At 43.2% G+C, this 12,284-nt stretch overlaps 1 pseudogene across 1 annotated transcript; it reads right to left on the reverse strand.

Moving 5' to 3' along the window:
• Window positions 1-689: 689 nt before the first annotated feature.
• LOC147679892 (caspase-3-like) lies at window positions 690-7,748 on the reverse strand (annotated as a pseudogene). The gene is made up of 4 exons (XR_015301015.1): window positions 7,467-7,748; window positions 3,427-3,599; window positions 2,693-2,825; window positions 690-1,345 (listed from the first exon to the last, which is right to left on the reverse strand). The product of XR_015301015.1 is annotated as a caspase-3-like (transcript).
• Between the last annotated feature and the right edge of the window lie 4,536 nt (window positions 7,749-12,284).

Genomic DNA, 12,284 nt, shown 5'->3' on the forward strand with positions numbered 1-12,284 from the left:
TGGAGCTGTAGGGTGGGGTCATTTGCCTGCTGATATTGAGACTCCCACTCCCCCACCCCACACCAATATATTGTATATATTATACCGAATAACAAAAATATCACATCCACTGCATCGTCCTATCGACTACATCGCAAGATAAAAATGTCGTTAGTAGAGGCAGAATTAAGAATCTAGGGGCATATTATCAAGGGATTTATCTCCGCTTTTTTGGCTTTAAAAGCCAAGAAAGAGGTGATAAAATTATCTCCCTATCAGCAACAGGGTGCTAACACGCAAATTTGTATGTTAGCACCCTTTTTCTCTACGCTCCCCCTTGCATCTCTAATGAGATGCAAAGGGGGCGTTCTAGAGAAATAATAATAGGAGAAATGTTGTTAAGTGACATTTCTCCTGTTATCAAGGATTTCGCTAACCCTGTTAGTGATAAAAAAAAAGCAGCGCTAACCGCGGTTAGCACTGCTTTTTTTACACCTGGTATTTTCCTGACTTAGCCATGATATCCTATGGAAGGTGGATATCATGGCTAAGTTTGTGAGCCCCTATTAGCAAGCTAACGCCAAACTTCAAGAGATTATCGTTGGTTTTCCAGCGATAATCTCTCAATTGGCAGTTAGCGCGAGGATTTTTATCACTTCTAAGATAAACCTTGCTAATAGCAAGTTATCTCAGCGATAATTTCCGGCGATGCCTAGCGTTAAAAAATGTGTTGCTAAGCATCGTTGGTAATATACCCCCATAAGAGTAAACTCGCCTTGTCAATGTAGTTGCAAGCAAAATAGTGAATGCGATATATTTGTAAGCTTTCATCCTATTTCTCTGGTATTTAGCCGGCCTCTAACCACTGCATGACTTTTCTTTGTAGCAAAACGTATTTCGAAATATTTTGTTGTGATCTATGTTGCCTTCAAACCCAAAGTTCCGGCATAGGTTACATTCAAACTTCCGAGTTGGGTCCAAACGTTGGTTCCGTAAATAGCCGGTATTTCCACAGAGTTCATCGTGGGAAACTGTTTGAGTTTGCTCCGCTGTGAGGTGCACGTGGTGTCGTGATGTCCTTCCGGATGCTCGCTGCAGGTCGTGGACGGAGTCTCATCCCTCTGCCTGACCTGGTCATGGACGGCCTGCTTTGCGAAGGGGAAGACCTCCATTGTCATTCTGGTGACAATACACGGCATCGCTCTGCTCCCGCTGAACCTGCCGCGAGCCTCGAACTCGTAGGCCACCCTGTGACTGACACGTGTCAGCAGCCTCAAAAGTTCAAGCTCGCGCGCTTCGCTACTTAGTAACTCGCACAGCGTCTGAAGGAAGACTGAACCGCTGGGATTCAGGAAAGCACCATACCCTGAAGGATGGGAGAGAGAATCGGGGAATAGGGGTTACAATTTGTTACTAGCATATTCAACAGGCAAAACACACGGGCTACGTTTTCCTGTATTGTACGCTGCAATCCCTGAACTAAGGGGCCAGAAGTAGGAAGCCAAATTGCGATCGCAAACGCTAAAATTCTGCGAATTTCGGCTTTTGCGATCGCAATTCAGCTGTGTCCAATGTAGAAAGACAAATACCTATTAGCAAAATAAGGAATCGCTAAAATTGCAATTCCTTATTTTGCGCAAGCATTTAGAGAATCACAATTTGCGATTCCCTAAATGCTATGCTAGTAGGCATCGCACATTGCGATATTGCCTTAAGGAATCGCAAATTACCACCAACTTCATGCTGGTGGTAATTTGTGATTTCTTTTTAAAAAAGCACTTTTGCTTCACATGATAAAGTTGAAAGCAAGCAGTGCCTTGATAGCTTTCATTGCTGTCTTTGGACAGTCTTGGTGTACATAGGAGATAAACAATATTTAAGTGTATTTGGGGGGGGGGGGTTATGTAGCGCAAACTAGACCTGAAGGTATCAGAAAGCTATATTTGAGCACCAGTTGCCGTACAGATGACACACCATTTTTGGTCACATCATTTTTGTTAGGCAAGGGTAAATTAGGTGATTTGCCCAGAGTCACAGGATGTTGAGCGACCTTGCCAAGACTCGAACCCGGTTCCCCTGTTTGGAGGTCGACCGCCCTAGCTGTTAGGCCACATCCCTTCCCCATTAAAATAGTATCTTAGGCCCTTGGACACCAAAACAGTATCAACAGTGTTGCTTCATCTGTCTGTCACAAAGGAGGCTTCCTATGACCTCTGCTTAAGCTGTGCACTCACTGTTGGGGACAGGGGACTTACTTTTTATCATTAATTGCCAATAGAGCAATCAAACTATGGCCCACCTTGCCCAGAGTCCAGTATTGCTTTGGCTGAGTTTGATGATAGTCCAGACAAACAAAGGGTCCTGGAGATCTGGGGAGAGTCACATACACAGCAAAGTTCTGTTAACGCTCTCCAGCAGGCTTACCACCTGCGGCAGGGAAGTTTATGCCACATACTGACATGTTAACCTTGGAACAAGCATTCACATGGAACTCATTCTTAAAAATGAGTTCCACGTGAACGCTTGTTCCAAGAATGACTTGATATCCCTGTTTACATGGACATACAGGGTGCTCTTGTTCTTGTTTAAACTTACTGACAGGCGACTGGCTCTTCTCAGGCCCTACCAGTCAATCAGAGTAGACGGCCTTTTAAGAACCCTTAGTATTTTCCTATAGAACTGACCGTCTGTCACCCAATACCTGCCATTTTACCTGGGCTGCTGGCGAACATGACCGTCGTGTCACTGGGGATGGAGAGGTAGTGTGAAAAGCTGTCTTCTTGGGTGTCACTGCCACCGTCAGTTTCCACTTCCACCCCTGGATCCAGCATTTCCCCTCTACAAGCCTATAGTTAGAAAAAGAACAAACAAGTCAACAAGAGGGACTATACCAATATACAGAAATTCAATCCCCAAGGTGCGCTGATCCTACTGCAAATAGGATGTAAGTGGAAAGGCACTACAGATGGATGCTCCTAGGTGGGGGGTGGCTTGCCCTAATCCTTCTGGTCCTTCCAAGTGAAGGGTATAAAGGAGGATGGCCTAAAATCAGTATGTCAAGATTAGGAATTACTTCCACAGGATTATGTGACTGCATTCATAAATGTATTTATTTGTTTATTTAATTTTGAAATTTTGTATTGGTCTCGAAATTTCTTTAGACCATACTCAGGTGAATTTGACCATGAGAATCGGTTTTACTTCCTTTTTGAAAGAAGCAGTAGAGGAGTTAAGTCTGGTGTCTGGGGGTAAGGCATTCCAGATTCTGGGCGCCATTCCTGTCCAGGTTCTGTACAAGGACATGCATGTGGCATGGAGTACAAGTGTCAAGTACCACTGCCTCGTCCCGAACAATACTATGCTATGAGATGGAAGTCTCGCATGTGACCAACTCTGTTGCAGCCCTACTACTACAAACATCATAGCTTGCACAAATACAGTTCCTACTTGCACAAAGAACATCTTCGTCTTCCCCACAAGCTTCGGGCACCTCCTGGGTGTGAACATGGAGAAAATGTCAGTCAATTTCACTGGGCAGCCATCGAAGCCGAAGACCACCCCTTCTTCACCGTGACTTGACAGCACACTTAAGAAGCAGTCTCCCTGCTCCTTGGCAATCTCTGGAAAGAGAATGGTAAAGATTGTAGTAGTTACAACAGGGCCTAGTGATCTGCTTGGTATTTCAAAATAACAGAGAGAAGACTCTAATCCTGAAACCCAAAATGGCTGATGGACGTCACACACCATAAGACTCAACAACACCATCTAAAATATTGAGTAAGTTGAGGCATCAAAGCCAACCATGCAAGTTTACTAAGGACTGAAAATGCTGCCTCATTTCATTTTAATAGCCTGTTGAGCTGTTGCCCTAATGCAATACACTGCAGTGGGAACTGGACAAGCAGCTCTCTTAACACTATTGTAGTTTATGTGCTAAGCTGTGAGAAGTGGATGCAGAGGCCTTTGAATCTTGGTGTGGGTGCAATAGTCCAAATAGTTTTGCTAATGATAGCCAGTACCCAGGCCAGCTTGTTTTTGTGCATCAGTACTGTGTGTTCATCTAACTGAAGACTGTAAGAAACTGGCCAGGATGCATCATTTCCGTTATGAATGTGGCATCCTGGCTGGCAAGAGTTTGGTGTTGCACCTGCGGGAAGGAGGAGGCAGGGGTGAGTGGATGAGTTGGAAAATTTGTATGACTGAGAGCCGTTTTTGTGTTCAGACTGGTTTGTTGCTATGCAGCACTGAAACTGATTACTCAGGTGTGTGTAGCACAAGTTGCCTTCCTAGGAGAGGGTGGTCAGGTAACATGGTTCATGGTCCTAACAGGACCCATCGGGTGATTCTGACAGGGGGCACCCCTTTCATTTATTTGTGATCAAAACATTTGATCAGAAGTGCACAACATACGAATATTGGTGGGAGATAGAACAAAGGCAACTGAATGACTAATCAAAACATGGGCATTAGCAGTGAGGGTAACAGGCACTGTTTTTCTTCTGGAGTCTGTTTAAATTAGACACCCGAGGGTGACCTACAAATATGCATCACCTCCTTCCCTGTGGGACAAAGGGTTGTCAAGTGTGTCTTCTGGGTAATAGGGCCTTGTCGGAGCAGATTGGTGGACTAGTAGAAGTCTTATTGTTGCTAGTCCTCAGGAGAGGTCACACTACACAGCTTCAAAGTGCAGAGCAAAGCACTTCCAAATGCGAACATGTCAGGCTTGCATTCTGGATGTGTTCCAGGGTAACGCCACTACTCCATGCAGTTGAAATTGTAGGCACTGCTTTATGTCACGAGAAAGCCATGATGTAAAATCAATAGCTCAGGACATTACCCTGTAACCATGCGGGAGATGTAATGCTCTCTAAGGATACTATCAGTGCTCTGTAAAACAAGAACCAGAGTTGTTCCCTTTTTAATGCTTCCATTTCGCATAACCCTGTAAAAAAAATATTGTCGTCCAGTCACTGCTGGAGCAGATTGGAGGTTTAAAGCAGGTTTTGGGCTATCAAAATATACAGGCTGTAAAATATCATATAAAGCAATAGTGGAGACCGTCTGTTGTACTTACTGCAAGACATACCCTCTCCCTGCAGAAGACCTTTTTTTTTAATGAGACGATCATTTTCCACTTCTAACTATTGCTCTACATGATTTTGTTTTATTTTGGGTTGAAGTGGTATTTGACCTGTCTATGCACTATTTTTCGATCATTATTTTCCAAAGGGCCTTTTTGATGATGCTTATTGTAAAGGCACTCATTTTCATTAAGCTAATTTGAATAAACTTTGATTGGTGAACATGTTCTTCATTATTTGTGCCCCCAGCTAGATAAGTACATAGAAAGAGAGATGTTTTTGAGGCATCTAAAGATCAGAAAATTAAGTAGGCAGGAAGGAGGACTCAACAGTTCCGATTGAGAGACCAAGCGCTAAAGCGACAGACCAAAACAAGCATAAATATGTAGACATGTTCTTAGAAAACATGGGAAAGCAGAAAGGTACTCAAATGCTCCAAAACAAATATGGAAGAAAAGCTCAGATTTATATGTTATCATCTGTGGTTTATAATTGGTAGACAACAGGCTGTTGGGTTGTCAGAATATAATTGTCAGAATAATATCAAGCATCATGCCCTAAATATCATACATGCATAAATTGTCTCATATGAGATAATAACATAAAAAGTATACACAACGGGATGGTAGTTAGGACACAATACATATGACAGATCATATTTGTGTGCATATTGACATAAAACCCTATTATCTAGTCCCTTAGTGCTTTTCCTTGCAGACGCTTGTTTACTTAGGTTTGCTGTGGAGCTGCATCCACTTTGCTGTCAGTGAATATATCAGGTCCTTACGCATTGATGCACATGCCTCTCAATCAGCTGACTCTTGAAGGAGGGTGAGGGCAGATGTGTAAAAGGGTCATCGCCTTAAACTAAACGGTGGGCATTATTTATTGTTTTGCGGGGGCGGTGGGTGTGATGCAGGCTTACAAAGAAAATCACCTAAAAGAAATCGATGGAAGCATGCTGCTTTTTGAGAGGTTGGGTATTATAGAAAAGAGGGTGCTACCTGCCAAATGAGGGGAGTTGACAGATACAGAAATGTTGAGGATAGCGATATAAATATAGACACATGCATCTAGACTCACATCAGACCCTTCAAAATCACCCTCACCTCTTCCTAAATGATATTTACCTCCTAAATATCAATATTCCTACAAAGACTTTCATAGGTCACACTTTTGCAAACACTTTCCTCAAGTGTTTTTTTATGCTCTTTAATTGGATCCTCTTTAATTTTGAGATTTACCCTCACTCATAAGAAACAAAGTTGAAGGGTATGCGACACTTATAAACAGCCAATAGAAAGAAAGCTAGAATCATAGAGGTAGGTGAGTAGCAGAAGGATATAGCCCAATGCATGGCTCTGGTTCAGCTCGAGGTCCTCTTGGATGCTCGAGCCCAAATCAAGTACAGCTTTCATACGGCTTCAGCTGGCCAACCTAATATTTTGATACTAAAAGACAAAGCTTTAACCCTTGATATAAAACATGAGACAGAAAGATGCCCGTCTTGTGGCTGAGCTGCACATGTGCAACCAGAAAATAGAATCAATCCAGGCTTTCTTGTTTGACAACATTGGTAATTTTTTATTTCACCGGGCCTCTTTTTTCATTATTGCATATGAGAGCACCTTGGAATATGTGGGCTCGGGATGTGCGCTGCACAAAAACTACTCCTGTATTCATTTTAATAGACTTTAGCATTGCTCCATGTATGATGAAGATCGAGACTACACAGAGGGCACACAGGATATCTGGTTTGCCTCTTAGGGTCAGTGGAATTATGGAATTGTGCATCTGTGGCGTTTTCTACAAAAAAAGATGGATGTTCCGCGTTTGCCACATAAAATATCATAAACTGCAGATTTTAAAAAAAATTGCCTCGTGTTACCATGTGTAATAAAATGAAAAATATAATTTAGTAACACTAGCACAAAATGTGCCGCATTCATTTCATTTTCGCGCTGCATAATACAGTCACCCTTCTCACTTAATTTGGTCCTTCCCTGCCGCATAATTCTAGTGGCTCTGCTGCTCTTAGTTCACTAATGGCATCCTCATCAGTGTGAAGGGAGCACGAATGTTTCCAAGTTCATGTTCAAAATGTATCATTGTTAAAAAAAATGCTTCAAATGCACGCCTATAATCCGTTATACTAAAGTGAAACGTGTCCCTAAATCAAATATATACTTTTTTTTAAATTCTGTACATACTTTACTAGATTTTTACATGAGGTCTGTTGCACGCTTTACATGGACATGTTGCCATGTTTCGGCTAGTGTAAGGGTTCCTAGAAGCTAGCCAGACCCTTGTCTCGACTCTCCCGTCTGACCTGTTGGCTTGCACACCGCTATAGAATCAGCAATTAAGTTCCCGCCACAGAAGAAGCCGCCCCGGCCCGAGGTTTACCTTCCTGGTAGGCGTCCGTGACCTCTTGCGCCGTCAGGTCAAAGTGCAGCGTCACCGTGAAGCCCAGGTCCGAGAGGACTCTGAAGAGTTTGCGGGCGTCCGCCCCAGCCCCGCTGCGCGAGGGAAGGGGGCAGCGGGTGTGGAAGGACTTCATGACGATGAGGAGGGCGCGGTTCTTCCTCTGCGGCCTTCCGAAAGACATGCTGGCTGGGAGGGGTGAAGGAGGCTGGCCTGCCGTACTTACTCCCTTTAGTGAGGTACTGTGTCGCTACTGTTTGGTGTAGTGTGTGACCCGTGAGGCGCGCGAGCTTTATGTATCTATCGCCTCCACACCCACTCGGCTGTTGCTTTGAATTAGGTGGCTCGGGTGACTCAGAGGAACTTGAAGCTAAGCGCCTGACCGGGAATTTCTGACTAGTAGTCTGTTATCGTGCGGAGTGGTTCAGCTCTCGCCATAAAAAATAATAATAATCGTTAGTTGTGTTGTAGTGTCCCTTGCACCCTTGGGACCCGGTGGCGCTGCGCATGTTGCACTCTTCATAGATACTCCAGTACGTCCCTGCCTCTCACTCTACAGGCGAGATGGGCCGCCACAGACTACTTGGAAAGAAACCCCACCAAGTTACAGGCACTGAAACCGATAACCTATAGGCGCAGTGGTGGGTTAAAAAAATAAGATAAAACTTTTGTTAAGTGAGAGAGGCTGAGGTCAAAAGTGCTTCGTCAGATAGGGGGGATACAATGACCCTCACTGTGTGGCCACATGGGTAGTGAGAACGAAGAGATACGATGCAGATTTAGCAACAGACCTTACATGCACATACAGTGTCGCAGATCAAGATTTTCAAGGGTGTAAATCCACTTATTTTCCGTTTAAATGAACGAAGACTACAACCCCCAGCATGCATTAGGTTGTTAAAAGAATTCTCAGGCTTGAAATGTTTTGTCCCAGAAGATATGGAGTCTTCTGATAAGATTATTCACATCTTTGCCCTACTGAATTAGTTACTTATTTTGCAACTATGTAACTCTTATCTTTGTCAACTGAGCAATCTACGATGTATTTGTTTTTTAGATTCACTGTAACGCTTCTGGTACCCCAAAAACAAGCTTTCACGCTGCTCAGAGGGGTCATATTATCACGCTGCCATCCACTGTAAGCGCTGAAATTGCCCTTCGGTTTGAGGTGCTCACTCTGACCCCGAGAGCGACCTTTTCACTTAACCGATCATTGATAGCGCCTACACCCTCCTTACAAGAGCCACTTTTGCGAGCTTTTTGACCTGCCAGCCAGCGGTCGCGCAACAATGTCACAGGTAAGATCTGACTCCTACTACGTTTTCGGGCATGTAACCGGAGGAACTCATAATCGGTGCTTAAGTTATAAATAAATAAATACATACCCTTGACCAAAGGTGTTTTTTTTTTTTTTTGGAGGTTGTGGACCTCTTTTGCCACTCATATGGCACACTTCTACCTCTGGGTCACCATTGCCTTCCTTGCTAGCACCAGGCTCCCATGAAATCAAAACCTACGGGTGCACATCATTACAAGTCTCGGGTGGAGTGATTTAACCCAAGGATAAAAACAGTATAAAAATGTACATTTTACAGCCCATCTATCTCATAAGTGGTAAAAAAAACAAGAGTTTTTGATGGGGCACTAGTAAAATAGTCCAATACTTTTTGGGTGTTCCATGGAAGAGCTTATTAGATGAGGGGAAGAGATGTGGCCTGGGGACCATAGCTGCCAACTTTGGAAATGGAGAAACCGGTTCAAATCCCTGCTCTGGCTCTTAATCTTGTGAATCTGGGCAAACCACTTAAACTCCTGATGTCTTAAAAATGAATCTACCCTTGTGGGGTGCTCGTTTAAAGTGCTGTAATGATTATGAACCAAATGCACACAATATACATAAAAAAATTGCACTTCCCAGGGTTATAGGGTTGTCCCCAAGGCCTATGTCCCAATAAAATGCATAGAGCCTTCTTCTTCTTCTTCACTTCAACTTTTTTTTTTCCAAGATGCCCCTTCAAATAGATTCTGAGAATGCAATTTAAAGGGGAAGTGTTGACTTCTCGCAATCTCTTGGTGTAAGCAGGAACCATCACCAGTAACTCTCAAAACCAATGCGGTTTTCTTTCTAAATGTCTACATATTTCATTTTCAGTAGTCTATTAGCGAAGAAGCCCTGTGCGTTTGACAAAACGATCAAACCTACCAAACAGTGAATTATTCAACAAAAGCTTCTGTCTTTGGTCCATGTGAAAGGGGGGCATCCATTTCTATAAATCTATTAGGACTTTAGAATAGTATTTAAAATAGCTCACTAGTTTGAGCACCACAGCTTCTACCAATGGCATGGCCAACTCATCCATTCATCTTTCTCGGGCGATACCATGTGTACCAAATAGTTGGATCTTTTCCTAAGTCCCCCTCTAACCGGTCTCTCTCTCTCCTTTCTCTCCCAGACAAAATTAAGAATATAAAATGCAGAAGCCATACTGCAATTTGGTTACATTATGTACAGATAGACTAACAGCCCTGGAACTGTAGCACCTTTGTCAATAGGCTTCTGCTTGAAGGAGTAAAAAAAGGGTTCCAAACTCCTGCAATACTGAAGGAATAATAAAAGTAGGGTGATACTGGCTCAGGAGTGTAACACACTGCACAGGAATCATAATGTACACTGGACCCTATAGACGGCACAGTTTTTTAGGTCGAGCCTAAACTTCGCATGCACTGTGACTTGCTGTATTCACTCTGTGGGTTTACGTCCCACCCACTGCTTTTTGTTTGTCAGGGCCCTTTATGTTATGTTATGTTATGTTAAATGACTTTTGTAACGCGCACTGTCACCAAAGGTTTCCTGGCGCTCTTTATAACAGGATGGAAAATGAAGAGTTGACACTGACCAGATTAGCCTCGGGAGGGGAAGAGAAATGTCTTAAGCAGTTTTCTGAAAATAGAAAGGGAAGTGCTTGACTTGATGGAAAAGCACTTGCATTTGCTTCTAAGTAGTTAATTTTTCCTATTTGTTCCATCTTTTCGTTGTTTGTTTACTCCCTCAGAGCAGTGTCCCAGGACTTGTAACCTTCCACTTTCACATTATAGCAACTGTAAAAGGTACTACTTTTTTCCTTTGTCCAAGAGCGCTGCACACAAGCGCTCGATCTTCTCAGGTGCTACGAGCTCTGAATTCCTTTTCTGTAAACATGGCTGTAATTCTTGTTATCTCCTCACATTTGCTATGCATTCAAAGACCGAGATCAAATGCCAGAGGCTGATTTCGACGGCACCTCTTTAATTTTCTTAATCTGATGGGTTTGACACAAGCATTGTTTTGCTATGCAATGTGCAGAAAAAAGAGAATGTGCATAAACTTGGGGTGTGTGCAGCCCTTGGCCTCACAGAACAGTCTTTCCTGCCCCTTCTCACCCTCCTGTCCGAGAATTGGTCCTGCTGACATCTGCGCATCGGAGTTCCACCTCCATTGGCTACAGACACTGAGATGGCTTCGATCTTAGTAGTTCATACTGTAACCAACTTAAGTTACAGTCTTTGCAGCATCTGGTATGCTGTCTTACTTTATTTTCTTATACTAAAAAATAAAAACTTATTTTATTGGCATGGCAAGCCAGACAAGTATTACAAAGTTTCCTTCTTACCTTTTCAAGCTGTTTATTGTTAGGAGCTGTTAGATGGATCTGTTTTCTTGCTGTAACATGGAGAGGCTGACTCACTACTCTCCGGTGTGCTTTGTATTTGAACAGAAATGCATAGTTTGCCCTCTTTTTGTGTTTCCCTCAGGGCTTAACTTCCCTTGTTTACTATGTAGGCCCTCGTTCTGTGTCCCATTCGTACATATATTCTCTCCCATGTGGCCCACCAAAGCCCTCCCTACCCTGTCACCCACAGAAAGAGCAGCCCAAGTCTGCCCAGTTGCTTTTATGTAGTGCCTTGCTGCTGTGTTTGGCTTCTTAACCAGTTCTGAGGTTCTACAAGCGAGCATCCCGGTCTCGCACCCTCCTACCATCCGCTCTCCTCCTCCTCCTCCATATGCTACCCTCCACCCCATTCAGATTTGTATTCTCACAATGGTCCTGTACTGCGATTTCTGAGAAGAGCAGTCCTGCGGCGTGTGTTAATATGCTGCTGTGTTTGGAAAATCTCGCTGCGCCTTGCATCCTGCATGTTTGCCTGTACACTATGTGCTTGTGGTAGGATCTTTGTATACCTCTCTAGTCATGAGGTGTGTGAGCAAGAGTGTGTATGTGTACCTTCTTGAGTGTCATTATTACATGTCTCTACCTTTCTACAAACGTTTGTGTGAGCAAGTGTGTCCTTACCTACTAGTATATGTTTGTGTGTCTTTCTGAATATACTTGTGTGCGTTTTTGTGTGCCTTCCTGCATATATTTAATGTGTATAGATTTATTAATTTTAGGTGAACATGTTGCATACCTTGGATATGTTTGCGTGTATGATTGTTACTTTGTGCATGCCTATTTGCATATGTGAATCTTCCTTCATGTATTTGTGTTGGTATACACTAATGCATATATTTTAGTATGGGTACCCCCTCCAGGAGTATATGGCCTGTGCTCCTCCTACTTTGAATATCTTTTTGGTCATACATTTGCATAGGGGTAGGTGGCTTCCTCTATTTATGTGTGTTTTACATACATTTATTCTGTCACGACAAACCTGTTTCCTTTCCTTTTCTAAACGCCAGGCAAATGCAAAGTATGTGAGCAATGCCTCTCTGTGGTAGGACCAAAGCGACAGGTTGTTTTCACGCTCTTACATTTCCATGTT

This window comes from Lissotriton vulgaris, chromosome 11 (genome assembly GCF_964263255.1).
Source record: "Lissotriton vulgaris chromosome 11, aLisVul1.2, whole genome shotgun sequence".
Taxonomy (NCBI): domain Eukaryota; kingdom Metazoa; phylum Chordata; class Amphibia; order Caudata; family Salamandridae; genus Lissotriton; species Lissotriton vulgaris.